The sequence below is a fragment of the Rhinopithecus bieti genome, unplaced genomic scaffold (assembly GCF_001698545.2).
Source record: "Rhinopithecus bieti isolate Rb0 unplaced genomic scaffold, ASM169854v2 scaffold_16180, whole genome shotgun sequence".
NCBI classification, from domain to species: Eukaryota; Metazoa; Chordata; class Mammalia; order Primates; family Cercopithecidae; genus Rhinopithecus; species Rhinopithecus bieti.
In genome coordinates, this window is record NW_016808502.1 from 544175 (window position 1) to 555961 (window position 11787).

Sequence of the window (11787 nt, forward strand, 5' to 3'; positions counted from 1 at the left end):
CCACGCCCGGCAAAAAGAACATTTTGATCAAGCTGTAAATACTATTATTTCACTATTCCTAAATGTCTTTTATAAGTTTGCATTTTACTGGTAAATTTCTTGTATAGGTTTGCACTGGCAAAGTGCAGGTTAGTGACAAATCTACTGTACTTTCCAGGATAATGAAAGCTGTCATTTGTTGCTGGAAGCCAAAATAAAAAAGGTTAAGCAGGGATTTTTGAGGTCATTCTATTCTTTCCTTGTTGAGATTGATTCTAATTTTAATGCATTCTCTGCCCAGCTTTAAATATGGCAAGGGATTAAACAAAGTAATATTGATTGTTGCATCTGTGTCCAGGACTTTTGCACTGAATGTCCTGGAACCGTGAAAACCACCTTGTGTCAGCACAGCTCACCAGGGACCTCCTCTCTTCTGTGTACGATTATTTTGTCTTTTGAGATGACTCTTCATTTTTTTTTTATGACAGAGTAATAACAATAGCAGGGACCTGTGACAAAGCTGCATGGGCAGGCAACCAGGGCCTCCCTGACAGTGACATTTTGTTAGACCCAGATGGTTTGCAGCCACTGTGATATGGCCCTTCTTTGTTTTATGAGCGTGGAGCTCAGTGCCTCACCCTCCCTGATGCTGCCCACCTGCTTCCTGATCGCAGATGTGCCCCCCTCACCTCTCCCTACATAGAGCATCTTAATGCTGAGTTTGCTTTGATTAAGTCATGCTTATGATTGAGCAGACACAGCCTCTGTTCTAATAGGGTGGCCCTTCAACTTTAAAGACTTCTGAGTTGCTACTATTTCTCGGCTCAGATCAAAATGAGTCAACTCAGCCTGTCAGCAAGGAGTTTAGAGTCTGATGGGGAAGAAGCAAGTGTTCAGGGCATGAAAGAGCCAGAGACGAAGGCCAGGAGTCTGCCAGAAGGCTCACAGCACACCTGCCCAGTCTCTCTGCCACTGCTGGCCAGGACTCTGCCAGAAGGCCCACAGCACACCTGCCCAGTCTCACTGCCACTGCTGGCTTCCAGGCAAGTGAACTCTGACTAGAGTTTCTTGGATGCTACTTGAATGTGGATTTAGCATCTTTAATTCAGAGCAGCCTCTGCTTACATGCTTCGCTCCACACTCCACCATCCACTTTCCAAATTCTTTTTTTTTTTTTTGAGGCGGAGTCTTGCTCTGTCGCCCAGTCTGGAGTGCAATGGTGCAATCTTGGCTCACTGCAGCCTCTGCCTCCTGGGTTCCAGTGATTTTCTGGCCTCAGCCTCCCAGGTAGCTGGGATTACAGGCACATGCCACCACGCCTGGGTAATTTTTGTATTTTTAGTAGAAATGGGGTTTCACTATGTTGGCCAGACTGGTCTCAAACTCCTGACCTCAGGTGATCTGCCCTAATGGACCTCATTTATTAGTTTCAGATCACTGGGCACCTCCTGCCGGAGGCAGTCAGGACCATCCTTCACACCCTGGCAGCTGGGAAACAGCCTCTATCCTCCAGCAGTCAGTAAGGACCTTAGTCATGGGAACCCAACAGGTATGTTAAATTCTGCACTCCGTCTTGATCCCAATTATCCAATTGTGTCTACTCCAGATGAAGAGATAATGTTTTTACCCAAAAGACAAGGGCACTGGCACTTTACTATGCTACTAGAAAAATAATTGACACTCAAGTCAGTTACGCAATTTCTTAGAACTTATATTAAAGTTACAACTGATGAAGCTCAGTGCATTTCCTTGAATGTTTTCATTCATTTTAAATTCTAATATTAAGCTATGATAGATGATTTTATTAAGAACTGAGTGAGCTTACATATTTGGAGGATCAAGATCTTTCCTCATCTAAGATCTGGTAGCAAAATAAATAAATAAATGAATAAAGTAAACATGCACAGCATCCATTTGTTAATGCAGGCTGTATAGTCTTTGTAGCAGGAGAGGATGTTATGGGAGGTCTTTTGTTTGACAGGTGAGTCCTATGGATGTGGCAGAGCTGTGGTCTAGCTAGAAGAAAAATTGTTCCTACAGCATTACATTCTTCCTACATAGTTTTAATCTATGTTGATTCTACAAAGCACGTTTCCAAAAAAAAATTCTACCATATTTTGAATAGTTATTTCTTTGTTTCTCCTACTGCATTGGACTATGTTATGAGGCTCATTTTCTCTGGGAATATGTGAACCCACCTTATTTCAGCATGTGAAATGCACAAATATAAAGATTGTTCATTTCTGACAGCCAGTTGGTCAACTAACACTGGGTGCTGGAAGTTCTGTGTACCACCTGCTGCATCCCCACGAGGATTTTGACACTGAAGCAGGTAAATGGGTACCAGCCAACATGTGAGGAGTCTTGCCATGAACATCAGCCACAAGGAATTTAAGTCTGAAATCACTAGGCTAATGTGTCTTAAATAACTTAGAGAAGCCTTTCTTAGAGCATTTCTCTGGGATCTATGCATGCAGGGGCATTCGTGATGCAAATGATATACGTTCCCAAATACATGAGAATTTGTGTGCAAGTTAAGAAACCTCAGTCACAATCACTTCCTTGCAGATGGTTTAAGTCGAGTATAGAAAAAGAATGAAGAGGAAATGAAGGTAGAGAGGCCCGCATTTTTTCTGGGAATGGGGAGTGGCTTCTGTGGAGGAGGTTTTGTGGTGGGAGAACACCCTGGAGTCCAAAGGTGAGGGAAAGAGACCCATCTGACTGGCAGATGGAGCAGAAGTTATGGAAAAGGTTGAGTCTCACCTGCAGGTGCTGAAGAGGAACCAAGATAGTTGATCCCCTGATGAACTAGAAATAAAAGAGAGACATGGGAAAAATGAGACTGTGTTAGAAGTGAACAAAAGCCCCCAGGCTCCCTATTTGAGCTGTGACAGAATTCATTGCAGGGGATTTATAGCAGCTGATTTGCAGAGATACTGCCTGTGTTGGATACAGAAAAGGACTGATTCTTATTTATTTATTTATTTATTTTTTTTTTTTTTAGAGACTGAGTCACTTTCTGTCGCCAGGCTGGAGTGCAGTGGCAAGATCTCGGCTCACTGCAACCTCTGTCTCCCTAGTTCAAGCAATTCTTCTGCCTCAGCCTCCTAAGTAGCTGGGACTACAGGTGCATGCCACTACGCCCAGCTAATTTTTTGTATTTTAGTAGAGACGGGGTTTCACCATGTTGCCTAGGCTGGTCTCGAACTCCTGAGCTCAGGCAATCTGCCCTCCTCGGCCTCCCAAAGTGTTAGGATTCCAGGCGTGAGCCACCGTGCCTGGCCTGATTCCTTTTTAAATGGTGAGAAAAGAATTATGATTGAATGATGTGATTGCCAGTCTGCTGATAAAATTGGCTTGCAAGTCTACCAGGGTGGCTGTGAAGACAGTAATGCCTCAAATCTTATTTTCAGTCATTTAAATATAAAATGGGCATAGCAGAAGAGTCATGAAGCTTTATTATTTAGGGTAATAAAAAATTTTTACTATTCTAATTGTGACATGAATCTCTTTTGGATTTGTCCTTTCGGATTAAAACACAAAGCTTCCAAATTTCACAAGAGTAGCAACGCAATCACCTTAGAGACAGAAGAATGAATTGATAAGATCTCTGATTAAACATGGCAGACTGGGCTTCTGAACCTAAGTCTGCTTTGATCGAGTAAGGAGGGGAATGTGTAATGCCCACAAAGACAAAGAACAGGAGAGGAGACTACCCCAGGAAGGTGTTCGGACATTAGAAATCAGAGGGCAAAATGTTTACTATCCTACCTGACAGACAGGACTTGCAGAGAGAAGCCCCAAAGAAAGCTGACTCCAGGGACGGGTGCGGTGACTCACGCCTGTAAGCCAAGCACTTTGGGAGGTCGAGGCGGGCAGATCACGAGGTCAACAGATCGAGACTGTCCTGCCCAACATGGTGAAACCCCATCTCTACTAAAAATACAAAAATTAGCTGGGCATGGTGACACAAGCCTGCAGTCCCAGCTACTCAGGAGGCTGAGGCAGGAGAATTGCTTGAACCCGGGAGGCAGACGTTGCTGTGAGCCCAGATCCTGCCACTGCACTCCAGCCTGGGTGACAGAGCAAGACTTCATCTCAAAAAAAAAAAAAAAAAAAAAAAAGAAAGTTGACTCCAACCATGGGGCTGGAAATGCCCAGCAAGGAAAGCAACACTTCCCATGCCTTGCACTTAACTAGGGAGATAACCAGAGATCAGCAGGCATTTGAGCAAGAAAGACCAGTCGAAAGGACCAGAGTGGAGAAACCCAGAGGAAACAAACTGCATGAAACAGAATAAAATGACTATTTAAAACTAACTAATATTCTCAAAGTAATAAGAACAGATTGAATGTATGAACGAAGAACATGTAGCTATAAAAACATTCAAAAAATATGTATTTTTTTAAAAACGCATAAGTTAAAATAAAATCTAATTGAATAATTGCAAGCTAAAGTTAAGGAAATCTACCAGAAGTCAGGGCTAAAAGAAACAGACATGGAAAATATGAGAAAAGTAATAATATTAGATAATATTTCTAAGGGGTTCAACTAAACTATTTCATAATGTTAAAAACAATGAAAAAGGAAATATAGGAAAGCAAACATTAAAGAAAATTCTCCACAATAAAAGCATAGGAGTTTCCAGATTTAAAAGGATCCCTGAGGCTGGGCATGGTGGCTCCTATTTGTAATCCCAGCACTTTGGGAGGCCAAGGTGGGAGGATTGTTTGAGCTTAGGAGTTTGAGACCAGCCTGGGCAACATGGCAAAACCTCGTCTGTACAAAAAATACAAACATTAGCCAGGTGTGGTGGCACGTACCTGGAGTCCCAGCTACTTGGGGGGCTGAGGTGGGAGGATCGCTTGAGCCTAGGAGGTCAAAGCTGCAGTGAGCTGAAATCACGCCACTGCACTCCTGCCTGGGCGAGAGTAAGACTGTGTCTCAAAAAATAAATAAATAAAAAGAATAAATAATGAATAAAAGAACTGCTGAAAAACAGAACAAAAAGTCTAAAATTGTTCCTTACAAAGTACCCCATGTATAATTTCAGACTATTAGTGATAATGACTAGATCATAAAATCTTCCAAAGAAAAGGAAAAGAAAGGCTCACATAGATAACTTTGTAAGAATCTGAATAACACAGGACTTCTCAATAACAACTAAAAAAAACAATAGTTCAACATAACTATATGTAAGTCATTAATTACTCAGCTCGGTTGCAAATAATATTTAGAAAGCTTCTGTACTATAAACCTGGAATATTTACCTAGCAACAACCAAAGTATATATAATGTTGTATTAGTCCATTTTCATATTGCTATAAATAACTGCCAGAGACTGGGTAATTTGTAAAGGAAAGAGGTTTAGCTGACTTGCAGTTCCACATGGCTGGGGAGGCCTCAGGAAACTTACGATCATGTGGGAAGGGGAAGCAGGCATTCTTACATGGCGGCAGGTGAGAGAGAGCATGTGAGGGAGGAACCATCAAACTCTTACAAAACCATCAGATCTCATGAGAACTCACTCACTATCTTTTGAGAACAGCATGGGAGAAACCCCCTCCCCATGAACCAATCACCTCCCACTGGGTCCCTCCCTCGACATGTGGGGGATTATGGGAATTACAATTCAAGATGAGATTTGGGTGGAGACACAGAGCCAAACCATACCAAATGTGTTGCTAACTTAGGACCTTAGAACTAAGGCATACAAGAAATAAGTTTCTGGAGATGTATTTAGAGGCCTGGAGTATCTTCACCTCTCACAGGGAGGAAGCAGATGTCATATCTACGTGGCTCAGCTTAGAGAGACCTGAAGTCTGATCAGAGAAATCTGAGTGGCTTCCTTGAGTCTAAATGGAGGCAACTGGCCAGTGTTGAACTTATACTTGAAAAAATTTCAGAGTGAGAAGTTATGGACATTCAGAGAAAATAAGCACTTTATATGGGATGTGTACACTTATAGATGCAGGTGATAGAATATAATTTTTAAAGGGTCCAAAGCATGACTTCCATAGAAACACACAGATGAACGCACATCAGAGATTTGATTCAAATCTGTGAAGGAACCAGTGAGATGATAAGCCTGGCACAAAGAACGTTTAAGGAGTGGGGTGTACCTAGAAGGCATGATAAATGAGCATGTGGATAAGATGACTGGGAGGACTGAGGCTCTTTTGACATTGAGAGAACATGCTACCCACTTAAAAACAATAATTTCTATATTCTTAGTAGAGATGGAGTTCACCATGTTGGCCAGGCTGGTCTCGAACTCCTGACTTCAGGTGATCCACCCGCCTCAGCCTCCCAAAGTGCTGAGATTACAGGCTTGAACCACTGTACCAGGCCTACTAAAAATACAAAAAACTTAGCCAGAGATGGTGGCACATGCCTGTAGGCACAGCTACTCAGGAGACTGAGGCTAGAGAAGCACTTGAACCCAGGAGGCAGAGGTTGCAATGAGCTGAGATGGCACCATTGCACTCCAGCCTTGGCAACAAGAGTGAAGCTCCATCTCAAAATAAACAAATACACAAAAAACTTATTTCTAACTGTAAAACTGGTTTTCAAAGAGACAGAGACTCCCTCTGTTTCCCAGGCTACAGTGCAGTAGAGAAATCATAGCTCACTGTAGCCTCCAACTCCCGGGCACAAGTGATCCTCCCACCTCAGCCTCCTGAGTAGCTGGGATTACAGGCGTGCACCACCATACCTGGCTAATTTTTAATTTTTTATAGAGATGGAGTCTCCTTTTGTTGTCCAGGCTGGTCTCAAGCTCCTGGGATCAAGTGATCCTCCTGTCTTGGCCTCTCAAAATGCTGGGATTACAGGCATGTACTATCACACCTGGCCTATTTTCCTAACATAAATGTACATTTCCAATGGATGAGATATGAGCTACGTAAGAAGAAGGAAGTCTAACGATGGTTTCAAGTGGGACTCACCCAAGAAGAAAGTTATTTTAGCAGAAGAAGCTGAGGGCATTAAATGTGGGTGAAAGGAGCTCTGAGCACAAAGCACCACCCAGGCCAAGGGGCTGAGTCAGTTATTTTCTTTTTTTTTTTTTTCTATTTTACTTTATTTATTTATTTTTATTATACTTTAAGTTCTAGGGTACATGTGCACAACATGCAGGTTTGTTACATACGTATACATGTGCCATGTTGGTGCGCTGCACCCATTAACTCGTCATTTACATTAGGTGTATCTCCTAATGCTATCCCTCCACCCCCCCCACAGTAGGACCCGGGGTGTGATGTTCTCCTTCCTGTGTCCAAGTGATCTCATTGTTCAATTCCCACCTATGAGTGAGTCAGTTATTTTCAATGGGAAAAGCCATGAAGAAGTCACCAGAGGGACTGACAGAGACAGGGACAGAGACAGAGACGCCTGCCAAGCTTGGAAATCAGCTGCCCTGTTCTAGCCATGGCAATACAGCAAGACCCTTATCCATCAATTAACCTTCTCCAAATGATTAATAATGTTTTACCCCACTGGGGAGCTGTGTTTTTTTCTGGTTGGAGGGAGGGGACAGAAAAGGAGAGAAAGGGCAAAGAAGAGAGGAAATGAGGAGTCAGACCCTGTTTTCCTTTCCCACTGCAGTCTGGCTGTCCTGGAAGAGGAGGCATGGCCTTAACTATGTTGAAGTTCTGACTACTATACTGAACTAAACATTTTCATCATGAATTTTATTGGGTGACATAGAGTAACCAGAATTCTTTTTGTTATCTAAAAATGATGTGAAATATTTTGCAGTTACTCTAGATTCCAAGGAGGAGTAAATAGGAGCAAATTGCAGCGTGGGTTGAAGGAGCAGTGAGGAGTATAAAGTAATTTCCTCCTACCTTCCCCGGATGGAGGCCCACTCATTCCATACAATTCCCCTTCTTACGCCATAGAAATGAGAAGGTTGTGGGCAAAGGAAGAGTGAGGGTGTAGGGATGCACTGGGGTGAACAGTATCAGAGAGCAAAATCTTCATCTCTAATGTCAGGAAGTCAGCTGATAATACCTACAACAAAAAGACAGGAAATGGTGAAATAAGAGAAGCAAATAGCAGATGAAACACTCAAGATTATTTCTGGAAACTGAGGGTGGCAGTGGGGGTGAAAGGAACCTCTTTCTCCTTGTAGACTCATTTGACCCACCCGCCAAACAGTCCTGGTACTGCATGTGTTTCAGCTGAAGAACGTCACATTTAGCACATAGAACGCCTGCAGGAGGAGGGGTGCTGGGGGTGGGTGAAACAATTTCTAATAGAAATGATTTTTTTTTTTGAGGTGGAGTCTCGCTTTGTCGCCCAGGCTGGAGTGCAGTGGCATGATCTCAGCTCACCTCTGCCTCCTGGGTTCAAGCGATTCTCCTGCTTCAGCCTCCCAAGTAGCTGGGACTATAGGTGCCCGCCACCATGCCCGGCTAATTATTTGTATTTTTAGTAGAGATGGGTTTTCACCGTGTTAGCCAGGATGGTCTCGATCTCCTGACCTCGTGATCCGCCTGCCTCAGCCTCCCCAGGTGCTGGGATTATAGGCATAAGCCATCGCACCCGGCCTAGAAATGATATTCTTCTATCAGTCAGTTTTAAGATGTTAACTAAATGTCAAACTCTTTGTTTAGCTCCATCATCTAAATCACCTAAGTTTAAGGAAGAAGGGAAAAGAAAGTGTCATAATATGGGAGGGGCAGGCTCTTGGATTTTGTTTAAACAGTCAGCTTTTTAATTTGTGAATAAAATGAGTTAGATGCAAACATAAATTTACTAATGTAATGTGACGTCGGAAAATTGCTTAACACCTGTTAACTAAGTACCATAGACATTAGCTAAACTATTTACCATTTCATTTCATGCTTTGACTTCTAAACTGTAAATCAAATTTTATGAAACATTTTGAGTAAATCTCCTCAACTCATCTGCGAAGTTTTGGTATACCAGGCAGCTTTTCAACGTAAATGATTTTAACATTTCCAGGAAAGATTTTATTTTAATTTTTTAAACTACCAGTCTTTCTTCTCTTCAGTCTTATAATGAGGTAGAACAATCTATTCAAAAGTACAGATATGGCTTTGTATAATGCTGATAATTCAGAAAGAAATTACCCAATTCATTCTTTCCAGTGCTGGACAAAGTTTAACAGGAAATAAACAGGGTATCATACATTGTAACAGTGGATTCTAGAACTATATGGCAGAAAATAATACATTACTGCCCCAAATGGCCTATGTTCTCCATTTGGGTGAAAATAGAAAATAGCTATTTTATAGGGGGAATTTGAATGCTAAATCTGTTACTTATGACACAAGTTCTCACTCATTCTCTTCTGCTCAAGCACAGCTTAGGCCTTGCAGATGAGGTTACATTACACTCAGAGGCTGCCCACTGTAGATGGTGAGGCCACCATCACTAAGCCGTGTGTGCACAGCTGACTCTGACCTGCTGAAATCAGCCACTTCTCCCATTACAGTGGATACAAGAGCTTTGCCATGATCTGTTCTGCTGCTATGAACTGTTGCGGGCTCCCCGTTATGGGCTGTTTATGACTTAATTCTATGAGTACTTTGGCTCTGAGGTTCTGTTAATGCTTTTGGTTCTATTCCTTTTTCGTAAGCAAATGTGACCCAGCCCTTTGGAGACATGTAATGGAGCTGAAAAGATGCTGAAGATAGTATTTTCACCACTTTCCCCAATCCACGGAAATCAAAATAAAGCATTAAACATTTACTAGCTGAAGGATAGATTCTACCCCCACCAAGGTATTGAGGGAATCAACAGCTGCAGCACCAACAACATGGCTACTGTTCAAAGAGCTTTCTCTGCTTTTTATATAGATTACTTCCTTTAGTGCTCATAACCACCTGTTAGGTCAGCCTCGTCAGCTCCAACAAACAGAAATTAAGAGTTGCCAAAGTCACACAACTGAGGGCAGGCCTGGATTTTTATTTAAATCTGTATGAAATCATGAGAATGTATGGCTTATACATAGTGCTATGGATCCCCGGGAAATCGCACGTCAAGACAGTCCATTTCAAAGAGCTAACCATTACTTCACCTTCCCATAGGAGGTCTGCATTTGCACCAGGACTTCTAGGTATAAAGATTACAAGAGTAAAAGGGGGCCAGGCTTGGTGGTTCATGCCTGTAATACCAGCACTCTGGGAGGCCGAGGCAGGCGGATCACCTGAGGTTGGGAGTTTGAGACCAGCCTGACCAACATGGAGAAGCCCTGTCTCTACTAAAAATACAGTATTAGCCAGGCATGGTGGCACATGCCTGTAATCCCAGCTACTTGGGAGGCTCAGGCAGGAGGATCACTTGAACCCGGGAGCAGAAGTTGCAGTGAGCTGAGATTGTGCCATTGCACTCCAGTCTGGGCAACGAGAGCAAAACTCTTTCTCAAAAAAAAAAAAAAAAAGAGTGAAAGGGAAAAGAGAGCTGCACCTATAGCTCAAAAAAATATATACCTCATACACAGTGGATGTTTCTTGCTATGCCTAGCAGTCAGGGTTCCTCCAGAGAAGAGGAACCTGCAGGGTATATGTATTTATGTACATGAGTATGGTAAAACATTAAGGAACTTATTACATCAACAGACTGATGACCAGAAATGAAACGATGCAGCTGTGGTCCCAGGACAGGCAGAGAGGGAATGCCGTCAGCAATCTGCACCCTGACAGGCACGTGCTAACGTGTGTTGTTCACAGGCAGCGGTCAGCAAGGAGAATATGGAAGGATGAAGAGTAATTTCAAATGCAGCTGCTTTTCGGAGTTGCTAGATCAAGGAGCTTAAACTCTCTTTTAAAGACTCCAACTGATTCTGTCAGGCCACTCGGACAATCTCACTTTGGATTAACCTTCGGTCAAGCCATGAGAGATTGTAATGGCACTTGCGGAGTCCCTTCACAGCAGCACCTGGGTTCATGTTTGATTGAATACCTGGGAGAAGATGCCTGCAGGCTACACGATGGGCTGCTTCCTCCAGTTCTCACAAGGGAATATTCCTTGGAGGCTGCCTTAACCAGAAATATAATAGGAAAGCAGTTCTGGGACTGTATTTTAGCTAAGCCAAGATGATACACCAAAAAGCCTGCGCATGATGTGCTTAGAGCTGTGTTTTGCACAGCTCACGTGTGACCTAATGTTAACCTCAGAACATTCCATGAAGTAGGAGATATGTGCTCATTCAGTTTACGGAGGAGGAAACTGAGGGCTGGAATGATTACACAACTTGTCCAAACTTCCACCAATTGGAAATGATTAAGCCAGGAATAGAACAGAGCTGTGAACTCTGTTGGACAGGGATTGGCTTCTCAAGACCTGTCTAAGATTCACCATTGGTCTGTCTTCAATATCAGATTCATTTCAAGGCTACACACAATACTTATCTGGTTTCTATTTTCAGACCACCACTTATGAAAAAAGATGTACAGCCTTCATATAAAGAAAATAAAGATTTCGGGTGGCGGAGGCAAGATGGCCGAATAGGAACAGCTCCAGTCTCCAACTCCCAGCGCGAGCGACACAGAAGACCGGTGATTTCTGCATTTTCAACTGAGGTACTGGGGACATCTCACTAGGGAGTGCCGGACAATCGGTGCTGGTCAGCTGCTGCAGCCTGACCAGCGAGAGCTGAAGCAGCGCGAGGCATCGCCTCACCTGGAAAGCGCAAGGGGGAAGGGAATCCCTTTTCCTAGCCAGGGGAACTGAGACACACAACACCTGGAAAATCGGGTAACTCCCACCCCAATACCGCGCTTTAAGCAAACGGGCACACCAGAAGAATATATCCCTCACCTGGCCGGGAGGGTCCCA

The 11787-nt window shown here is 43.1% G+C and overlaps 1 long non-coding RNA gene across 1 annotated transcript in view; it reads right to left on the minus strand.

Moving 5' to 3' along the window:
• LOC108538613 (uncharacterized) overlaps positions 1 to 11787 on the minus strand; it is a 36223-nt gene that overhangs the window by 15309 nt on the left and 9127 nt on the right. Inside the window, exons 4-5 of the long non-coding RNA XR_001888132.1 lie at positions 7827 to 7992; positions 2743 to 2787 (exon numbers count right to left, since the gene is read on the minus strand). This is a non-coding gene — a long non-coding RNA (uncharacterized LOC108538613). The remainder of the gene's footprint in view (positions 1 to 2742; positions 2788 to 7826; positions 7993 to 11787) is intronic.